The following is a 21994-nucleotide window of genomic DNA, read 5'->3' as shown; positions in this document are numbered from 1 at the left end:
GTTGCAGTGTGAAAGCAGCCACACACAGTAGGTTAAAAAAAAAAAAAAAGGATGTAGCTGTGTTCCAATATAATTTTACTTACTTACAAAATCAAACCATGGCCATGTTTGTCCCATGTCCCTTCCTACTCTACTCTGGGGAGTTCAGTAGAATTTTACTTACAAAATCAAGCCATGGCCATATTAGTCCCATGTCCCTCCATACTCTACTCTAGGGTGCAGATTTGTCTTTCTGTAGTGGCAGCCACAATCCACCACATGCCTCCTGCAGTGTATTAACCGCATTGATGGCCTCCCTATATCTACATTCATTGCAGTGTGATGTTGCATATTTCTTCTTCAAGAGGTAGAATCTCTTTCTCTTTTACTTGAATCCAGGTTTCCTGTGACTTTCTTTGCCCAATGGAACATGATAGAACTAACGTAGCACCAGTTACCACCTTGGTCCTCAAGAGGCCTTCCACCCTTTAGCTCTCTTGGAATCCTTCCTTCCCCAAAGGAACAAGTCTGCACTAACCAATGAAGGATGAGAAAGCACAAGGAGGAGAACCAAGGCACCCCAGTAACTGCAGAAGCAGAGCTGTTGACAGATGCATGGGGGAGTCCAGCCAAGACCAGAATTGCCATGCTGAGCACAGTCTAAATTGCCAAATTTCAGATTCAGGAATAAACAAATGAATTTTTATTGCATGTCACAGAGTTTGAGTTGGTTTGTTATGCAGTAAAAGCTAACCAATACACCTGCTATGTGATAAACAGGCGAATTATCAAAGATCTTCTGAACTACCCCATACATTCAGTATTATGTCTATTTTACAAATAATGAGCCAAGATTCAGCTAGTAAACTTGCCCAAGGGAGCACAGTGGGTAAGTGACAAAGCTGGGATTCTAACTGACTGCAGACCCTGGGATCTTGTCACTGTGCCAATATTGTCTGTCATCTCAGTTAGGTTTGATATCCCCCTCTTCGTTTCCATCCTCAATCCCAGCATCTCCCCAACAATGCCACACACACACCATTGTTGAAGACTAGACATTGAAGCCCACCAGGAAAAGCAGCCAACACTGATACTGAGGGAGTTTTGCAAAACAACTCTACAGTTGTGTTATACCTCTTAGGCCAGATTGCCTGTGATATATTTCAGAGCAGGCAAGATTTAACCTCAAATATAGCCAAACGAACATGCTAACAAGCTACTTAAGAAATATTGACATTTGTATACTATTTAAAACTTTAAAAAGTATAATGCTTCCTTGAAAGAAATATTAATGCACCTTTTGCAGAGCGCAGACATTGGATGAGGATGTAATGTTTCCCTAGACACCCTACCTACGATATGCTGCTGAATCTGCCAGGTCTATAGTCCTTTTTGTGAGCAGGATTTTTGGTCTCATAGATTTAATGAAAGATTGATTTTCTTCCTTCTTTGACAAGGATAAACCTCATGAAATGGTGATTTAATTCACAACACAAAAGCATGAAAGCCCCCCTTAAAATTAAAAGAAGTCCTCACACAAAAAAGCAGGTTCATTCACAGTAATGGACCACTTTACTTTTTTTTTAAGGCAATAGAACTTTGCTAATTCTCATTAATGACAGAGGGGGCCCATTGTAGAAGAACCAATTTTACTGATTACTGAATCGTATAAAATATTCTGAGAAAGAAATGAAATCTTGGTCATTCAAGACCTTCCATGTGTCTTGCTGAGAAATATGCACCCACTGCTGTTTTAATTGGGAGAATAATCAGGTTTGCAGTTTAGTGAACTGAGATAATCACAAATACCATCCAAGTGCAAACCTACATTTCAGCCATGATTAAAGAAGACACTTTCAGGTGATAAAACTGAGCAGCTCGCATGGGGTAAATCAACAGCTCATTGAGTTCAAGGTAAGTGTTTTCAGAGATGTGTTTTTCAAGTCATTTTTCAAGTCATTGAGGGAACAAGATTTTCTGTTGTTATTGAAAGAATTTATTCATCTGGCAAAATCTGGCCCAGTAATTTATTATCTCAGTTTTACGCTTAAGCATCTCAGTGTTAAAATAGCATTCTGACATGTAAGATCAAAACTTGTTGTCGACTTAGAATACACACCAGGTTCACAATGCACTTTGTAGATGACTAAGATTCTGAAAAGTGACAGGTAATTAGAATATTTAAATAAAATTTATTTGTTCATAAAATAAAGAAAAAAAATAAAACATTTGGAAAATATGGAAGTTCCTAAAGTGCAATCTCAGAGCATTTCCTCAATGGTAACTGGGCTGTAGATGTGGCAGAGAAATTATCTTGCATGACTTACCTTATTTCCAGAACCACAAGGAGCATTTCTGAGCTATTTTGCCAACATAAACCACCACCATAGTTGGCAAGAATTTTAAACTAAGTTATTCCATAGTTAGTGCATGCATATGTCTTAAGCTCAAATTTCTTCGTGGCTTTATTTTAAAAACATAAATTCAACATGTACATGGGAGGTAGTTATAGTTGGATCTCCAAGCACAATATTAATACAGTGGTAGTGGTTAAACACTACCATGTGAAAGGCACTGCTCTAGAAACTTTGCATATATGAACTCTTTTGATGCTTATTTCAACACTATCAGACACGAAGTGTTATTAAAGCCACTTAGAGATGAATAAGTTGAAGTGCAGGGAAGTTACTTACATACATGTAACACTATGCATAAACACATGAGGAAGTTATACAGATGGATTTTATTATAAATCATAAGAGATATGTTAATAAGTTTCCAAAAATTAGTATACCAACAATGGATTAAAATAATTATATACCATGACCGATTGGTATTTACCTCAGGTATGCAAGGCTGGTTCAACATTTGAAAACATCTAAAATAATGGGGATGTGGAATAAGAAAATTTTAAGTTGGAAAGAAACTTCTAAAACAATCATTAGGTTATAGTTTTCTTGACCCTCATATTAAATCTCTCCTGGTTTCTTTAGCCAGTTCAAGTTAACAGAAAATAGGGACAAATCTAGCTAAAAAGGAAATGTAATTTTACTTGTCACAAAGCCTCCCATGGGTGTAAACTGAGCTGCCAAATTGATTCAAGTTGTTTTAGCACAACTCTGGAACATCTGGGTCTTGAAATACATAACAATTAGTATAAAAATGTCAGAAGTATTTATGGAAGTCTATTCATATCCAACAATTAGTTTGCTGTAACTCAGAACACTTATGACGTTCAGGCAGATAGACACTTTCAAAATAATTTTTAAATAATGAAATTATTGCCATGAAACATTTTGCATTTGAATATGGAAATTTGCATATTATTTTAACATTTATATATTGAATTCTTCCTCGGTAATGTTGGGACTACAAAAATGAACAAGATTAATTTCCAGACATCAAGGTATTCAGTAATCCAGTAGGAGAAAGAAAGCATGTTCATGAAGATTATCATGCAGTATAAAATAGAACAATTCATAACTGAGCAATAAAGTAAGTGCTATATATATGTTCAGAAGGAAAAACCTGAGATGTCTCATAAAGGACCTGGTGGGTTTTAATATGTGTCTGTGGGTTGGGGAAAGACATTATAATAGAAGAAGGGGAGGGAACTGAAGGAACAAAGGCAAGACAGGGTTAGAAAACAAAGCAAGTTAAGTGGCCCAATGTATTAGTGATTTTTGGAAAAAAGTCCAAGAAAGTAAATTTAATGTCAGATGTAGTGAGATCCATGATCCCCCAGTACACTAAGCAGTAAATGGGATCTGCTGTGTACCAATGGAGTAGGCACTAGCAGGGTGAGGGTCCATTTGGCATTGTTCTTACCCAAACAATTTTTTTTCAATGAATATAACAGCAGTACTAAGAACCCTTTCCTCAGTCCTCCCACTTCCTCAGATTCACAAAAAAGTCACCATGACAAATCTCTTTAGAATAACAATCACACACAAAATTATAAGATATAGAAAATGAGAAGAATAAAATTGATGCACTTATTCTAATAGGCATAAATGGAATATTGTACCTAAGCACATGAACAACAGTTATATAGATGGACCATATCATGTATCATAAAGAATAAAGCAACAAACTTTTAAAAATTAGTACACCAACAATGTATAAAGAGAATTACACTCCATGACCAAGTGGGATTTATCCCAGGGATGCCAAGGCTCAGGATTCAAAAATCGATTAATGTAATCCATTGCATCAACAGGCTAAAAGAGAAAATCTACATAACATATCAATATATTTAGAAAAAGCATTTGACAAAATCCAATACCCATTCATCATAAAAACTCTCAGTTTCTATTTATGTGAAAATATAAATAGAGAGGACTTCCCTAACTTGTTGAAGTATATCTACAATTCAACCTATAGCTAAACTGTACTTACCCACTAGCAGCAGGAGTAAAGCAAGGATGCCTCTTTTCACCACTTCTTTTCGATATCATAATGAAAGTTCGAGCTAATGCAATAAGAACAAAATAAATGTATATGGATTGGGAATTAAGAAATAAAACTGTCTTTCTTTGTAGGTGACATGATTGTCTCTGTAAAAATGTCTGTAAAGCTCCTGGACAAAAACCCCTGGCAAAAAACTCCTGGAACTAATAAGGTTGCAAGGTGGAAGGTTAATATATAAAAGTCAATCACTTTTTTGAACACCAGCAATGAATAAGTGAAATTTGGAATTAAAAACACGATACCATTTACATTAGCACTACCCCTAAATTAAGTACTTAGGTATAAATCTAACAAAATACACACAAATTCTTTATGAGAAAAACTACAAAACTCAGATGAAGGAAATCAAAGAACTAAATAAACAGAGAGATATTTCATGTTCCTGGATAGGAAGACTCAATATTGTCAAGATGTCAGTTCTTCCCAACTTGATCTATAGATTCAGTGCATTCCCAATCAAAATCCTCAAAGATTATTTTGTGGATATTGACAAACTTATTTTAAAGTTTATATGGAGAGGCAAAATATGCAAAATAGCCCGCCCGCATGATACTGAAAGAAAGAACAAAGTTGGAGGGCTGACACTATCTGACCTCAAGACTTACTACAAATCTACAAATCAAGACAGTGTGGTATTGGCAAAAGAACAGACAAACGTAACAATGAAATAGAATAGAGAGACCAAAAATAGAGCCACATAAATATAGTCAATCGATCTTTGATGAAGAGGCAAAGGCAACTCAATGGAGCAGAGATAGTCTTGTTAGCAATGTTAATTTAGTGTATAGTTCAAAGTTGCTAGAAGAGCAGAATTGGAAGATAGATGTTTGAGGTGACACATATCTCAATTACCAGATTAGATCATTACACATTTTGTGATGTGTCAAAATATCACATATACCCCCCCCAATAGGTACAACTATTATGTATCAATAAAAAAACTCAAACCTTCGAAATATTATTTTGAAGAAAGAATAGTGTTGAACGAACTGGACATTCAAATGTTTTCAAATGCAAAAAAAATGAATCTAGACGCAGACCTTACACCTTTTACTAAAATTAATTAAAAATGTATCATAGACATAAATGTAAAACACAAAATTATAGAACTTTTTTTTTTTTTGAGAAGGAGTCTAGCTCTGTTGCCCAGGCTGCAGTGCAGTGGCGTGATCTCGGCTCACTTCAAGCTCTGCCTCCCGGCTTCATGTCATTCTCCTGCCTCAGTCTCCCGAGTAGCTGGGACTACAGGCGCCTGCCACCACACCTGGCTAATTTTTTTGTATTTTTAGTAGACATGGGATTTCACCGTGTGTTAGCCAGGATGGTCTCGATCTCCTGACCTCATGATCCTCCCGCCTCGGCCTCCCAAAGTGCTGGGATTACAGGTGTGAGCGACTGCACCCAGCCAAAACTTTTAAAAAATAACATGAGAGAAACGTACATGGCTTTGGATTTGGTGATGACTTTAAAGATAAAATTTCAAACGCACAATCCATAAAAGAAAGAGTCGGTGAGCTCGATTTGATTAATATAAAAAAATTCTACTGTGCTAAAGATACTATAAAGAGATTAAAAAGAGAAGCCACAAACTGGGAGAAAATATTTGCTAAAGGCATATCTGAGAAAGGACTGTTATCCAAAATACAGAAAAGATTCTTAAAACTCATTAAATATAAACCAAACAATATGATTTAAAATTGGCCCAAAGACCTAAACAGACTTATCACCAAAGATATCTAGGTGGCAAATGAGCATATGAAAACATGCTTCACATCATATGTCATCAGAGAAATTCAGATTAAAACAATGAAATACCACTACACACCTATTAGAATGGCCAAATCTGAAACACTGACAACATCAAATGCTGACAAGGATGTAGAACAACAGGCACTCTCATTCATTCCTTGTGGGAATGCAAAAGGGTACAGCCACTTTGGAAGACAGTTTGGCAGTTTTCTACAAAACTAAACATACTCTTACCATATGATCCAGCAATTGCACTTCTTGATATTTACTCAAAGGAGTTGAAAACTTATGTCCACATAAAAATCTGCACATGAATGTGTATAATAGCTTTATTCATAATTTTCAAAACTTGGAAGAATCCAAGTTATTTTTCAGTAGATGAACAGATAAACAGACCGATACATCCAGACAATGGATGTATCATGATGAGTGCTAAAAAGAAGTGAGCTACCAAGCCATCAAAAGACATGGAAAAAACTTAAATGCATGTTACTAAGTGAAAGAAGACTGTTTGAAAAACTGCATACTGTATGATTCCAACTATACGATATTCTGGAAAAGTGAAAACTATGAAGTTTTCATAGACAGCAATCAATGGTTGTGAGGGGTAGTGAGGAGGAAGAAATGAATAGGCAGAACACAATGAATTCTTAAGGCAGTCAAACTACTTTGTATGTTACTATAATGGTGGATATATGTCATCATAAACTCATGCAAACCCATAGAATGTACAGCACCGAGAGTGAACCCTAATATAAACTCTGGACTTCAAGTGAAAAGGATGTGCCAATGCAGCTTATCAGTTGTAATAAATGTACCATTCTGGTGGGGGATACTGATAATGGTGGAGGCTATGCATGTGTGAAGGCAGGAATATATGGGAAATCTCTACACTTTCTGCTCAATTTTGCTATAAAACTAAAATTGCTATAAAATGTGAGGTCCATTGAAAACATTATATGTCAGACCACAACAAAATTAAGAATCAATTTTTAAAGGATAATTTAGAAAACCTCATACACTTATAAATTTAAAATGTGCTTCTAAATATTTCATAGGTGTAGAAGAAAATATACTGGAAATTATACTGTAAATATTATATAAATAATAAAAGACAGTATGTATAAAAACTTGTGGGATATAGCTAGAGCAGAGCCTTGAATGCTTAAATCTAGAAAAAGAAAGGTAAAAAATTATGAACTAAAAATCCAACTCAAGTTATAAGAAGAACAGCATAAGTCCACAGAAATTTTTAAAAATTATGTTTAATATAAGAGCAAAAAATAAATGAAATAGCAAATCAACATATAACTGAGAGAATCAACAAAGTAAAAGTTAATTATTTTAGAAGACTAATATTTATGTAGCTGGTAGGATTAATGAAGACAGAGAAGGAAAACTTCAATAATTTCGGGAGTGAATAAGTGAAGGAGAGGCCATTGTTCTCCAGTGGTAGTGGGGGTCAGACAAGAGGCCTTGTCAAATGTGGCATCTTTGAAGATGACTCTGTGATGGACACATGTTAAAATAGTCCTTATGATTCTTGTTTCCTGGTATTCATTTCCCTATATAATCCTCTCCTCTTGAGTGTGAATGGATCCTGATACTTTCTTCTAAGTGATAGACTATGGCAAAGATGAAGGGCTATCACATCCATGACTATATTTCATTAAATAAGACTCCTCCTTGGTACCAAGCCAGCTTGCTCTAGAGTAGTTCTTTCTGTCAGTTGCTGGCTTTGAAGAAGGAACATTTTATGACTCCTTCAGCCATTAAAAAAAATAAATCCTTCCAACAACTCAAGGGAGCTTAGAAGCAAGTAGTTTTCTCTGCCAAGCCACCAGATGAGAACTCAGCCCTTGCTAACATGCTGTTTGTGGCCATGTGAAAACCAAGCAGAGAACCCAGCTAAGCTGTGCCCATACTTCTGGTTCATAGAAATTGTGAGATAATAATTGTGTATTGTTTTCAGCCAATATGTTTAATAATTTAAATCCAATGTAATTAATATTTGATCATTTAAACAAATCACTTAGCCAATAATTTGTTTTGCAGCATAGAACAGTAATATATGTTCAATAAACTCAAACTTTATCAAATTGTCACGTTTACAAACTTTTTCATGAACTCTGGCAAACTTCATGGGTATGCCTCAAAACTCTCACTCCTCAGATGTGGTGGCTTCTTGACATTTCCCACAGGGTTCGGTTGTAGCTAACTTGTGTAATAAAATACTATTTATTGCTGAAAACAAATGAACTGTAGCTATATGCATTAGCATATATGAATCCTAGAATACTATGTTAGAGAAACAAGTAAAGTCATAGAAGAATAAAAGTAAAAAATGAGATATAGAATTATTCAATTTACATAAAATTCAAAGATTCACACACTTCCATATAGTCATTCCCTCTGGGAGTCTGGATGGAAAAGAAAAATGTGGAAGGAAACACAAGGGACTTCAGAAGCACTCTTGAGTTGGGTGTGGTTACAAATAATCATTGTATTAATATATTTAAATCTTATGTTTCTTTTCACACAAAATGGTAAGACTAGACTAATGTATACCCAAGTACCCACAAACCAGCTAAAGGAAATAAATTATAAATATAATTGACGATCCCTGCTTAGTGTTCCATTCTCTCTCTTCCCTCACCTTCCCAAACACAACCACTGTCTTGCCTTTGTGTTTTTGAATCGCTGAGAGAATCTCATAGGAAAGCAACCAGAGCATTGGTCATACTCTGCCTGGAGCCTGTACTATCACAGGACTTCCTGCTATGTGAAATAATACATTTCCTTATTAAGAGGTGTGCAGAAACCATTCTAATTGATAAACGAAGACCAGAAATATCCTCCTTTAAGACAAAAGTGAAGAGACAGGAAGGAAGGCAGATGTGGAGAATTATAATGAAGAAAGGGATACTGAAGATATTCTCATTAATTCACTTTGATCCCAGTGAGAAAGAAGAGGGTATCTCCTTGAAGTGATGAGAACATATGTTGTTGAGGATGAGTAATAATTTTTATACACTGTATATAATAGGTGTGCAATTAATGTGAATGACTGAATAAAGAAATCAATGAATGAATGGAATGAGATTATGTTTGTAGACTGGAAGAAGCCAGTGAAGAGGAAGAGACTGAAGGTAGAGGAAAAGATGAGAGAAATAACAGAGCAAGATTCCCAAGTGAGAAGTGAGAGTGGCAAACTCCTGGGCTTGATCTAGAATGCTTCTTATACACTACACAGGGTGAGATCATTATTGTATTAGTGGCTTGATGTGGGACATCTGCGTGGGGACAGAGTCGATCCATCCATACAGAGTTAGGAGAAATTGCTCTTATAGAAAAAATGTAGTAAAATATACTCAGTACAAGGGAAATATGTAAATTTACATTTGTATAGAAAGTATTTCAAGATATACCAGGACAGAAGCCTTCCCTTCATCCCCAGTCTCACTTCCTATAGTCTCACCTGCAAGGCCCTGATGAGATTGTCCACTCCTATCTGCACACGCCATGAACATTGTCAGGCCTCTGAGCCCAAGCCAAGCCATCGCATCCCCTGTGACTTGCACGTATATGCCCAGATGGCCTGAAGTAACTGAAGAATCACAAAAGAAGTGAATATGCCCTGCCCCACCTTAACTGATGACATTCCACTACAAAAGAAGTGTAAATGGCCAGTCCTTGCCTTAAGCGATGACATTACCTTGTGAAAGTCCTTTTCCTGGGTCATCCTGGCTCAAAAAGCACCCCCACTGAGCACCTTGCGACCCCCACTCCTGCCCGCCAGAGAACAAACCCCCTTTGACTGTAATTTTCCTTTACCTACCCAAATCCTATAAAACGGCCCCACCCTTATCTCCCTTCGCTGACTCTCTTTTGGACTCAGCCTGCCTGCACCCAGGTGAAATAAACAGCCATGTTGCTCACACAAAGCCTCTTTGGTGGTCTCTTCACACCGACGCACATGAAATTTGGTGCCGTGACTCTGATCGGGGGACCTCCCTTGGGAGATCAATCCCCTGTACTTGTGTTCTTCACTCCATTAGAAAGATCCACCTATGACCTCAGGTCCTCAGACCGACCAGCCCAAGGAACATCTCACCAATTTTAAATCAGGTAAGTGGCCTCTTCTTACTCTCTTCTCCAACCTCTCTCACTGTCCCTCAACCACTTTCTCCTTTCCACTCTTCAATCTCTCCCTTCTCTTAATTTCAATTCCTTTCATTTTGTAGGAGAGACAAAGGAGACACGTTTTATCCGTGGACCCAAAACTCCGGCGCTGGTCATGGACTGGGAAGGCAGCCTTCCCATGGTGTTTAATCATTGCAGGGACGCCTCTCTGATTATACACCCACGTTTCAAGGGTGTCAGACCATGCAGGGATGCCTGCCTTGGTCCTTCACCCTTAGCGGCAAGTCCCGCTTTTCTGGGGAAGGGGCAAGAACCCCAACCCCTTCTCTCCTTGTCTCTACTCCTTCTGTGCTTTTCTGGGAGAGGGGCAAGTACCCCTCAACCCCTTCTCCTTCACCCTTAGCGGCAAGTCCCACTTTTCTATGGGGCAAGAACCCCCAATCCCTTATTTCCACACCCCAACCTCTTATCTCTGTGCCCCAATCCCTTATTTCCACACCCCAACCACTTATCTCTGTGCCCCAATCCCTTATTTCCACACCCTGACCTCTTATCTCTGTGCCCCAATCCCTTATTTCTGCACCCCGACCTCTTATCTCTGAGCCCTAACCCCTTTTCCCACTTTTCTGGAAGGTAAGAACCCCTGAACCCCTTCCCTCCATTTCTCTACTCTCTTATCTAGGCTTGCTTCCTTCACTATGGGCAACTTTCCCACCTCCATTCCTCCTTCTACTCCCTTGGCCTGTGTTCTCAAAAACTTAAAACCTCTTCAACTCACACCTGACCTAAAACCTAAATGCCTTATTTTCTTCTGCAATGCCGCTTGACCCCAATGCAAACTCGACAGTAGTTCCAAATAGCCAGAAAATGGCACTTTGAATTTTTCCATCCTGCAAAATCTAAATAATTCTTGTTGTAAAATAGGCAAATGGTCTGAGATGCCTGACGTCCAGGCATTCTTTTACACATCAGTCCCTTCCTAGTCTCTGTGCCCAGTGCAACTCGTCCCAAATCTTCCTTCTTTCCCTCCCGCCTGTTCCCTCAGTACCAACCCCAAGCGTCGCTGAGTCTTTCTAATCTTCCTTTTCTACAGACCCATCTGACCTCTCCCTTCCTCCCCAGGCTGCTCCTCACCAGGCCGAGCTAGGTCCCAATTCTTCCTCAGCCTCTTCTCCTCCGCCCTATAATCTTTTTATCACTTCCCCTCCTCACACCTGGTCCGGCTTACAGTTTCTTTCCGTGACTAGCCCTCCCCAACCTGCCCAGCAATTTACTCTTTAAAAGGTAGCTGGAGCCAAAGGCATAGTAAGGTTAATGCTCCTTTTTCTTTATCCCAAATCAGAAGCATTTAGGCTCTTTTTCATCAAATATAAAAATCCAGCCCAGTTCATGGCTCGTTTGGCAGCAACCCTGAGACGCTTTACAGCCCTAGACCCTAAAAGGTCAAAAAGCCGTCTTATTCTCAATATACATTTTATTACCCAATCTGCTCCCGACATTAAATAAAACCCCAAAAATTGGAATCTGGCCCTCAAACCCCACAACAGGACTTAATTAACCTCACCTTCAAGGTGTACAATAACAGAAAAAAGTTGCAATTCCTTGCCTCCACTGTGAGACAAACCCCAGCCACATCTCCAGCACACAAGAACTTCCAAACGCCTGAACCGCAGTGGCCAGGTGTTCCTCCAGAACCTCCTCCCCCAGGAGCTTGCTACACGTGCTGGAAATCTGGCCACTGGGCCAAGGAATGCCGGCAGCCCGGGATTCCTCCTAAGCCGCGTCCCATCTGTGTGGGACCCCACTGAAAATTGGACTGTTCAACTCACCTGGCAGCCACTCCCAGAGCCCCTGGAACTCTGTCCCAAGGCTCTCTGACTGACTCCTTCCCAGATCTTCTCGGCTTAGCGGCTGAAGACCGACACTGCCCGATCGCCTAGGAAGCCCCTTAGACCAACACGGACGCCGAGCTTCGGGTAACTCTCACAGTGGAAGGTAAGACCATCCCCTTCTTAATCAATACGGAGGCTACCCACTCCACATTACCTTCTTTTCAAGGGCCTGTTTCCCTTGCCTCCATAACTGTTGTGGGTATTGATGGTCAGGCTTCTAAACCTCTTAAAACTCCCCAACTCTGGTGCCAACTTAGACAATACTCTTTAAAGCACTCCTTTTTAGTTATCCCCACCTGCCCAGTTCCCTTATTAGGCCGAGACACTTTAACTAAATTATCTGCTTCCCTGACTATTCCTGGACTACAGCTATATCTCATTGCCGCCCTTCTTCCCAATCCAAAGCCTCCTTTGCGTCCTCCTCTTGTATCCCCCCACCTTAACCCACAAATATAAGATACCTCTACTCCCTCCTTGGTGACCGATCACGCATCCCTTACCATCTTATTAAAACCTAATCACCCTTACCCTACTCAACGCCAATATCCCGTCCCGCAACACGCTTTAAAAAGATTAAAGCCTGTTATCACTCGCCTGCTATAGCATGGCCTTTTAAAGCCTATAAACTCTCCTTACAATTCCCCCATTTTTACCTGTCCTAAAACCAGACAAGCCTTACAAGTTAGTTCAGGATCTTCACCTTATCAACCAAATTGTTTTGCCTATCCACCCTGTGGTGCCCAACCCGTACACTCTTTTGTCCTCAGTAACTTCCTCCACAACTCACTATTCCATGCTTGATCTTAAAGATGCTTTTTTCACTATTCCCCTGCACCCCTCGTCCCAGCCTCTCTTTGCTTTCACTTAGACTGACCCTGACACCCATTAGGCTCAGCAAATTACCTAGGCTGTACTGCCGCAAGGCTTCATAGACAGCCCCCATTACTTCAGTCAAGCCCAAATTTCATCCTCATCTGTTACCTATCTCGGCATAATTCTCATAAAAACATGCGTGCTTTCCCTGCTGATCGTGTCCAATTAATCTCCCAAACCTCAATCCCTTACAAAACAACAACTCCTTTCCTTCCTAGGCATAGTGTGGTCAGAATTCTTACACAAGAGCCAGGACCTCACCCTGTAGCCTTTCTGTGCAAACGACTTGACCTTACTGTTTTAGCCTAGCCCTCATGTCTGTGTGCAGCGGCTGCCACTGCTTTAATACTTTTAGGGGCCCTCAAAATCACAAACTATGCTCAACTCACTCTCTACAGTTCTCATAACTTCCAAAATCTATTTTCTTCCTCACACCTGACGCATATACTTTCTGCTCCCCGGCTCCTTCAGCTGTACTCACTCTTTAAGTCCCACAATTACCATTGTTCCTGGCCCAGACTTCAATCTGGCCTCCCACATTATTCCTGATACCACACCTGACCCCCATGACTGTATCTCTCTGATCCACCTGACATTCACCCCATTTCCCCAAATTTCCTTCTTTCCTGTTCCTCACCCTGATCACGCTTAATTTATTGATGGCAGTTCCACCAGGCCTAATCGCCACACACCAGCAAAGGCAGGTTATGCTATAGTACAAGCCACTAGCCCGCCTCTTAGAACCTCTCATTTCCTTTCCATCGTGGAAATCTATCCTCAAGGAAATAACTTCTCAGTGTTCCATCTGCTATTCTACTACTTCTCAGGGATTATTCAGGCCGCCTCCCTTGCCTACACATCAAGCTCGAGGATTTGCCCCACCCAGGACTGGCAAATTAGCTTTACTCAACGTGACCTGAGTCAGATAACTAAAATACCTCTTAGTCTAGGTAGATACTTTCACTGGATAGGTAGAGGCCTTTCCTACAGGGTCTGAGAAGGCCACCGCAGTCATTTCTTCTGTTCTGTCAGACATAATTCCTCAGTTTAGTCTTCCCACCTCAATACAGTCTGATAACAGATGAGCCTTTATTAGTCAAATCAGCCAAGCAGTTTTTCAGGCTCTTAGTATTCAGTGAAAACTTTATATCCCTTACGGTCCTCCGTCTTCAAGAAAAATAGAATGGACTAAAGGTCTTTTAAAAACACACCTCACCAAGCTCAGCCACCAAAAAGGACTGGACAGTACTTTTACCACTTTCCCTTCTCAGAATTCAGGCCTGTCCTCAGAATGCTACAGGGTACAGCCCATTTAAGCTCCTGTATAGATGCTCCTTTTTATTAGGCCCCAGTCTCATTCCAGACACCAGACCAACTTAGACTGTGCCCCAAAAAACTTGTCATCCCTCCTATCTTCTGTCTAGTCATACTCCTATTCACCATTCTCAACTACTCATAAATGCCCTGCTTTTGTTTACACTGCCGGTTTACACTGTTTTCCCAAGCCATCACAGCTGATATCTCCTGGTGCTATCACCAAACTGCCACTCTTAACTCTTGAAGTAAATAAATAATCTTTGCTGGCAGGACTATGCTGAATCTCCTTAGGCACTCTCTAATCAGATATCCTGAGTCATCCCAATTCTTGGACCTTTTATACCTGTTTTTCTCCTTCTGTTATTCCATTTAGTTTCTCAATTCATCCAAAACCATATCCAGGCCATCACCAATCATTCTATACGACAAATGTTTCTTCTAACAACCCCACAATATCACCCCTTACCACAAGACCTCCCTTCAGCTTAATCTCTCCCACTCTAGGTTCCCACGCCGCCCCTAATCCCACTTGAAGCAGCCCTGAGAAACATCGCCCATTCTCTCTCCATACCACCCCCCAAAAATTTTCGCCACCCCAACACTTCAACACTATTTTGTTTTATTTTTCTTATTAATATAAGAAGGCAGGAATGTCTATCTGCTTGAAGTGAGGAGAACATATGTTGTTGAGGATGAGTAATTATTTTTATACACTATGTATAATAGGTGTGCAATTAATGTGAATGACTGAATAAAGAAATCAATGAATGAATGGAATGAGATTATGTTTGTAGACTGAATGGAAGAAGCCAGTGAAGAGGAAGAGACTGAAGGTAGAGGAAAAGATGAGAGAAATAACAGAGCAAGATTCCCAAGTGAGAGTGGCAAACTCCTGGGCTTGATCTAGAATGCTTCTTATACCCTACACAGGATGAGATCATTATTGTATTAGTGGCTTGATGTGGGACATCTGCGTGGGGACAGAGTCGATCCATCCATACAGAGTCAGGAGAAATTGCTCTTATAGAAAAAATGTAGTAAAATATACTCAGTACAAGGGAAATATGTAAATTTACATTTGTATAGAAAGTATTTCAAGATATACCAGGACAGAAGCCTTCCCTTCATCCCCAGTCTCACTTCCTATAGTCTCACCTGCAAGGCCCTGATGAGATTGTCCACTCCTATCTGCACACGCCACGAACATTGTCAGGCCTCTGAGCTCAAGCCACGCTATCGCATCCCCTGTGACTTGCCCGTATATGCCCAGATGGCCTGAAGTAACTGAAGAATCACAAAAGAAGTGAATATGCCCTGCCCCACCTTAACTGATGACATTCCACTACAAAAGAAGTGTAAATGGCCGGTCCTTGTCTTAAGTGATGACATTACCTTGTGAAAGTCCTTTTCCTGGGTCATCCTGGCTCAAAAAGCACCCCCACTGAGCACCTTGCGACCCCCCACTCCTGCCCGCCAGAGAACAAACCCCCTTTGACTGTAATTTTCCTTTACCTACCCAAATCCTATAAAACGGCCCCACCCTTATCTCCCTTCGCTGACTGTCTTTTTGTACTCAGCCCGCCTGCACCCAGGTGAAATAAACAGCCATGTTGCTCACACAAAGCGTGTTTGGTGGTCTCTTCACACGGACGCACATGAAAAACATGGTGGCTGCTGATTAACTCAAAAATATGCATATGACATCTTGGGCCTGCTCTCATCTTGCCCTTTCTATGGCTTACCTCCCAAGACCATGTTGATGCCTACCAAATTGTTTCCTTTTCTGCTTCACAAACTCCTAGTTTGAGTTCCTTTCAAGTGTGTAGACCTTTACTGCAGGACACTATGTTTGTTGACACAGGGAGTTCAGTGAAGAAGACAAATCCTGTCTTCAAGGTGGTTAAAATTGGGCAGGTGTCCCTCAGCCTTGCTATTCAGTTTCCTTGCCCTGAAGTCAAGGAATCACAGACTTTGGCATTGGAAGGAACAATGGAAAAGAACTCTCCTCACGTTATAAATGCTGAAAGCCAAAGGCTTACTGAAGGATGGGTTTGTCCACGGCCATAAAATGAGGTAGTGCTAGAGCCAGAGCCCCGGATTCCAAACCAATGCCTTTCTCTGTATCATGATGCTTAAAAGGAAGAGATGCTCTTGAGTAACTAACATTTAGAAGATTAATAAGAAACAACACAGTAAGGGATGGTAGAGAAGGAAGACATAGTCTTTGTCCTTCAGGGTCTTGCAAGTAACACAGAGTCATAAGTAATTTAATTGCTTTTTAAAAACGATTAAATGCTGAAATGGACATATAAGTGAATGCAATAGAAGGCTCTTGAAAACTGAGACTGGACTTGATTCTGGCACAGTACTCAGCACCCAGTAGATATTCAATAAATGAATGCTATGAGGATTTGTAAATTACAATGTGCTCATCTCATAGAGTTTGGCATTCAAATAGACATTACAGATTTTTCTTTGGGAAAGGGAGTTGACCAAAATATAACACTTAAAAAAATAATGGTGGCATAAAAACAACAGAAGTACAAGTGTTGATAGAGTTCTCAGTTGTTCATGTCAAACTCCATCTCTCTGAAATGTTCTATAATCCTCTCTGTGTGGTATCTTTCTCTCAGCTTATTTCAAACATGTATATGGCTTTGGACAAAATAAGACAAGTATTTCCTGAATCATTTGACATTCAGCTGTTGCTGAAGATGTTAAAACTACAAGCAAACCTGCTAATCGTCAGCAACAAAGCAGGTTAATCCTGGCTGACTGGCGATTTGTTTGGGAACCTTTGGAGCAACAGAGAGATTCAAGTTTATAAAAAGAGATAAATAGTCAGTTAGAGATTAGAAATGAAAGAAGGAAAAGACTTCTTTTCCCCAGACCACACACTGACAGGGAATCTTCCTTGAGCAATTGTTCAAGAATGTTTCATGTTCTTCCCCTCTCTCCTGCCCTTGGCTTCTCCCCTGCCCATTCCTCCCCCTCCCTCAGCCACAGAAGGCTTGACTGGCAGTTGTCACCACTGATAGAGGAAGATACTTCAGAAAAGAGGGAGGGAGCAGGGGGAGGCCGACTCGTCAAAAGTAACGGTCGTCAAAAGATGATTCCCTCTTTCTGTGTGTGTTTTGTCTCTCTTTAAATTATTCAAATCTGGGTGGCATTTAGGATAACTGGCATTTTGACACAGCTTAAAGGATTGTCTCACGAACGCTATTGAACTGAAGCTGCCACCCTTTAAAAAATGTATAAAAAGAGATCTTTGGTATAATCTGATATGTCTACAAATGAAAGTCAGTTTCATGCAAAAATCTGTAAATATATATATTTATTGGCCAGTCTTTCCCCCTTTTCTATCTATTTTTTTATTATACTTACTGTTTTGGCATACATGTGCAGAACGTGTAGGTTTGTTACATAGGTATACACGTGCAATGGTGGTTTGCTGCACCCATCAACCCGTCATCTACATTAGGTATTTCTCCTAATGCTATCCCACCCCCTGAGAGGCCCTGGTGTGTGATGTTCCCCTCCCTGTGTCCATGTGTTCTCATTGTTCAGCTCCTACTTATGAGTGAGTACATGTGGCATTTGGTTTTCTATTCCTGTGTTAGTTTGCTGAGAATGATGGTTTCCAGTTTCATCCATGTCCCTGCAAAGGACATGAACTCATCCTTTTTATGGCTGCATAATACTCCATGATGTATATGTGCCACATTTTCTTCATCCAGTCTATTATTGATGGGCATTTGGGTTGGTTCCAAGTCTTTGCTATTGTAAATAGCGCTGCAATAAACATACGTGTGCATGTGTCTTTATAGTAGGATGATTTATAATTCTTTGGGTATATACCCAGTAATGGGATTGCTGGGTCAAATGTTACTTCTGGTACTAGATCCTTGAGGAATCGCCGCACTGTCTTCTATAATGGTTGAACTAATTTACACTTCCACCAACAGTGTATAAGCATTCCTATTTGTCCACATCCTTGCCAGCATCTGTTGTTTCGTGACTTTTTAATGATCGCCATTCTAACTGGTGTGAGATGGTATCTCATTGTGGTTTTGATTTGCATTTCTCTGATGGCCAGGGATGATGAGCAGTTTTTCATATGTTTGTTGGCCTCATAAAAGTCTTCTTTTGAGGAGTGTCTGTTCATATCCTTTGCCCACTTTTTGATGGGCTTATTTGTTTTTTTCTTGTAAATTTGTTTATGTTCCTTGTAGATTCTGGATATTAGCCCTTTGTCAGATGGACAGATTGCAAAAATTTTCTCCCATTCTGTAGGTTGTCTGTTCAGTCTGATGACAGTATCTTTTGCTGTGCAGAAGCTCTTTAGTTTAATTAGATCCCATTTGTCAATTTTGGCTTTTGTTGCCATTGCTTTTGGTGTTTCACTCATGAAGTCTTTGCCCATGCCTATATCCTGAATGGTATTGCCTAGGTTTTCTTCTAGGGTTTTTATGGTTTTAGTTCTTATGTTTAAGTCTTTAATCCATCTCAAGTTAATGTTTGTATGAGGTGTAAGGAAGGGGTCCAGTTTCAGTTTTCTGCATATGGAAACAGGCAAAATGCCCCAGTTAAAAGGCACAGACTGGCAAATTGGATAAAGAGTCAAGACCTCCATGGGAGTGGGATCCACTGACCTAGACCACTTGGCTCCCTGGCTTCAGCCCCCTTTCCAGGGGAATGAACAGTTCTGTCTCCCTGGCGTTCCAGGTGCCACTGGGATATGAAAAAAAACTCCTGCATCTAGCTCAGTGTTTGCCCAAACAGCCACCCAGTTTTGTGCTTGAAACCCAGGGCCCTGGTGCTATAGGCACCTGAGGGAATCTCTTCTATGTGTTCAGAGATTGCATAACAGGGTTGTGGTAACAATTCAAATGTAAAATGGCAGTTAATAAGATTCTTGCTAAGATTTTTTTATTTTTTAATTTTTTGCAATTCTCATTCTGTAAATTGGAAAGGTCAATCTACTGTGGAAATGACCAGAAAGTACAAATAGCTTTTCTTATTTTCTGCCTCATATTTCTCCCTTATTAGTGCATGTAACAGAGATGATTGTATATTTTCTCCTTTTGAGCCAAAATCCTGAGCCACTTGTCACAGTCCACAGCCTGACTCCACAATTCAAATAAAAAGTAGACACCTCTGCCTCTGCCTACCGTGTCTGGGTAGTACCAGAATTACCTAAGACAGATGCAAGAGTCCAGTGAAGCATTTCCCAGAATACTGGGGTTTTGCAGTTTGCCACTAGTATTTAGTTGCACCAATTCAAATCCCTATGCTCAGTACTAGAGAGGTCAAAGAGTGTACAGGGAGTAAATATTCAGAGGACATCACTGTCAACTTGAAATTATTTTATTAAGTGCCAACATTGTACAACCATTGTCTGTAGCTAAAACCAGGTTTAGTCTATTTTTCCTGACCTCAGGAAGAGTATATTCTAGTGGGGAGAAAGAAAGACTTTTTTTTTTTTTTTGAAGCGGAGTTCGTTCTTGTTGCCCAGGCTGGAGTTCGTTGGTGAGATCTCCACTCACCGCAACTTCCGCCTCCCAGGTTCCAGTGATTCTCCTGCCTCAGCCTCTTGAGTAGCTGGGATTACAGGAGTGCACCACCACACTCAGCCAATTTTTGTATTTTTAATAGAGACGGGTTTTGCCATGTTGGCCAGGATAGTCTCGAACTCCTGACCTCAGGTAATCCACTCACCTCGCCTCCCAAAGTGCTGGGATTACAGGCGTGAGCCACCGTGCCTGGCCGAGGATTTCGTTTCTATAAGTGAAAAGGGATGATGAGATATGCAGCGACAAATGAATGGTATAGACAAGAAATGTATCAGGATTTCAACAGTAAGTGAGATAACCAGGGGCTCTGATAAGAAAGATGTTAGCAAGGACACCCTGGGACCACACCAGGAAGGGACAGATTGATGCAGCATGGGAGTAAGGGGGGCTCTACAAGGAAGGAAAGGCTGTGAGCAAATATATATAACTATATATAGAGAGGAATAGCAGTTCTTTCTTTGTGAAAAACATTTCACTGCACACTAAGCTTCAGACTGAATTCTGTAAGTAGTGGCAAGCCTCTCATGAAGGTTTTGAGTAGGAAAGTGGCCGTCACAGCATGGGGAGATGTGTCTGTGATCTGTACGGTGTTCTGGAGTGAGCAGTAACAGCAGAAAAAGGAGTTATATCTAATTTTTTGGAAGTAGCTTTTTTTTTTTGAGACAGGGTCTCACTTTGTCACCCCAAGCTGAAGGGCAGTGGTATGATCATGGCCCACTGCAGCCTCGACCTCTGAGGCTCAAGGGATCCTCCTGCCTCAGCCTCCCAAGTAGCTAGGACTACATGCATGCACCATGACACTCAGCTAATTTTTTGTTTGTTTGTGTGTTTTTTTGTAAAGACAGGGTCTTGCTATGCTGACCAGGCTGGTCTTGAACTAGCTTCAAGTGATTCTCTCGCCTCGGCCTCCCAAAATGCTGAGATTACAGGTGTGAGCCGCTGCACTCATCTAAGAAGCAGCTTCTTTTAACAAGCATTTTTCAGCACTTCAATGTGTTCTGGACCAGAATTTTATAACCATGTTAACCAGAGAAATAGGTCTTGTCAGCCAGGAGTGGTAGCTCACGCTTGTAATCCCAGCACTTTGGGAGGTCGAGGCGGGGAGATCACTTGAGGTCAGCAATTTGAGACAACCCTCGCCAACACGGTAAAACCCTGTCTCTACTAAAAATACAAAAATGAGCCAGGGGTGGTGGTGCGTGCCTGTATTCCCAGCTACTTGGGAAGCTGAGGCGGGGGAATCCCTTGAACCTGGGAGGCAGAGGTTACCGTGAGCCAAGATCTCACAACTGCACTCCAGCCTGGGCCACAGAGCGGGACTCCATCTCAAAAAAAGAAAGAGAGAAAAAGAAATTAGGTCTTGGCTTACAATGGAGGACTTGGTGTTTGTCCTCTGTGTGACCTTGGGGAATGGACATGATCTCTGGGTTTGGTTCTGCATCTGAAAAATGGGACCAAAATGACACACCCTGCCTTCCTTATTGGATTCTATATTGTGAAGATAAACTTCAATGATCTCAAAAAAGTATTGTTTTCCAATCCCAGCACTTTGGGAGGCCAAGGCGGGTGGATCACGAGGTCAGGAGATCGAGACTATCCTGGCTAACACGGTGAAACCCCATCTCTACTAAAAAAATACAAAAAAAAATTAGCCAGGCATGGTGGCGGGCGCCTACTGTAGTCCCAGCTACTCGGGAGGCTGAGGCAGGAGAATGGCGTGAACCCGGAAGGTGGAGCCTGCAGTGAGCAGAGATTGCGCCACTGCACTCCAGCCTGGGTGACAGAGCGAGACTCTGTCTCAAAAAAAAAAAAAAGAAAAAAAAGTATTATTCTCCACCAGAGAGAATTCTGGGTCTGAAATTTCACATTTTAAAGTGTAAAAAGAAATAACAGAACACAAATAATTATACATCTGACCCCAAACCTGCAAAGAAGCGAATCCATACTCCCTAGAGCTGTCACCTCAGAAAGAATCCTATTCCTAGAATCCAATAATTG

General features: G+C 40.7%; 1 protein-coding gene across 2 annotated transcripts in view; it reads left to right on the top strand.

The window, feature by feature from the left end:
- C10H12orf42 (chromosome 10 C12orf42 homolog) overlaps positions 1 to 21994 on the top strand; it is a 457931-nt gene that overhangs the window by 263324 nt on the left and 172613 nt on the right. The window contains exon 4 of one of the 2 annotated variants that reach the window (XR_008620474.2): positions 379 to 679. The exons of the other annotated variant lie outside the window; for it this stretch is intronic. The gene's annotated coding sequence lies outside the window, so the exon portion shown is untranslated. Of the gene's footprint in view, positions 1 to 378; positions 680 to 21994 lie in introns of those variants that run through there. 2 annotated transcript variants of the gene reach the window in all.

Source organism: Pan paniscus, chromosome 10 (genome assembly GCF_029289425.2).
Source record: "Pan paniscus chromosome 10, NHGRI_mPanPan1-v2.0_pri, whole genome shotgun sequence".
Lineage (NCBI taxonomy): Eukaryota > Metazoa > Chordata > Mammalia > Primates > Hominidae > Pan > Pan paniscus.
Note: the sequence above shows the minus strand (reverse complement) of the source record. Positions and strands in the feature narration are given on the sequence as shown.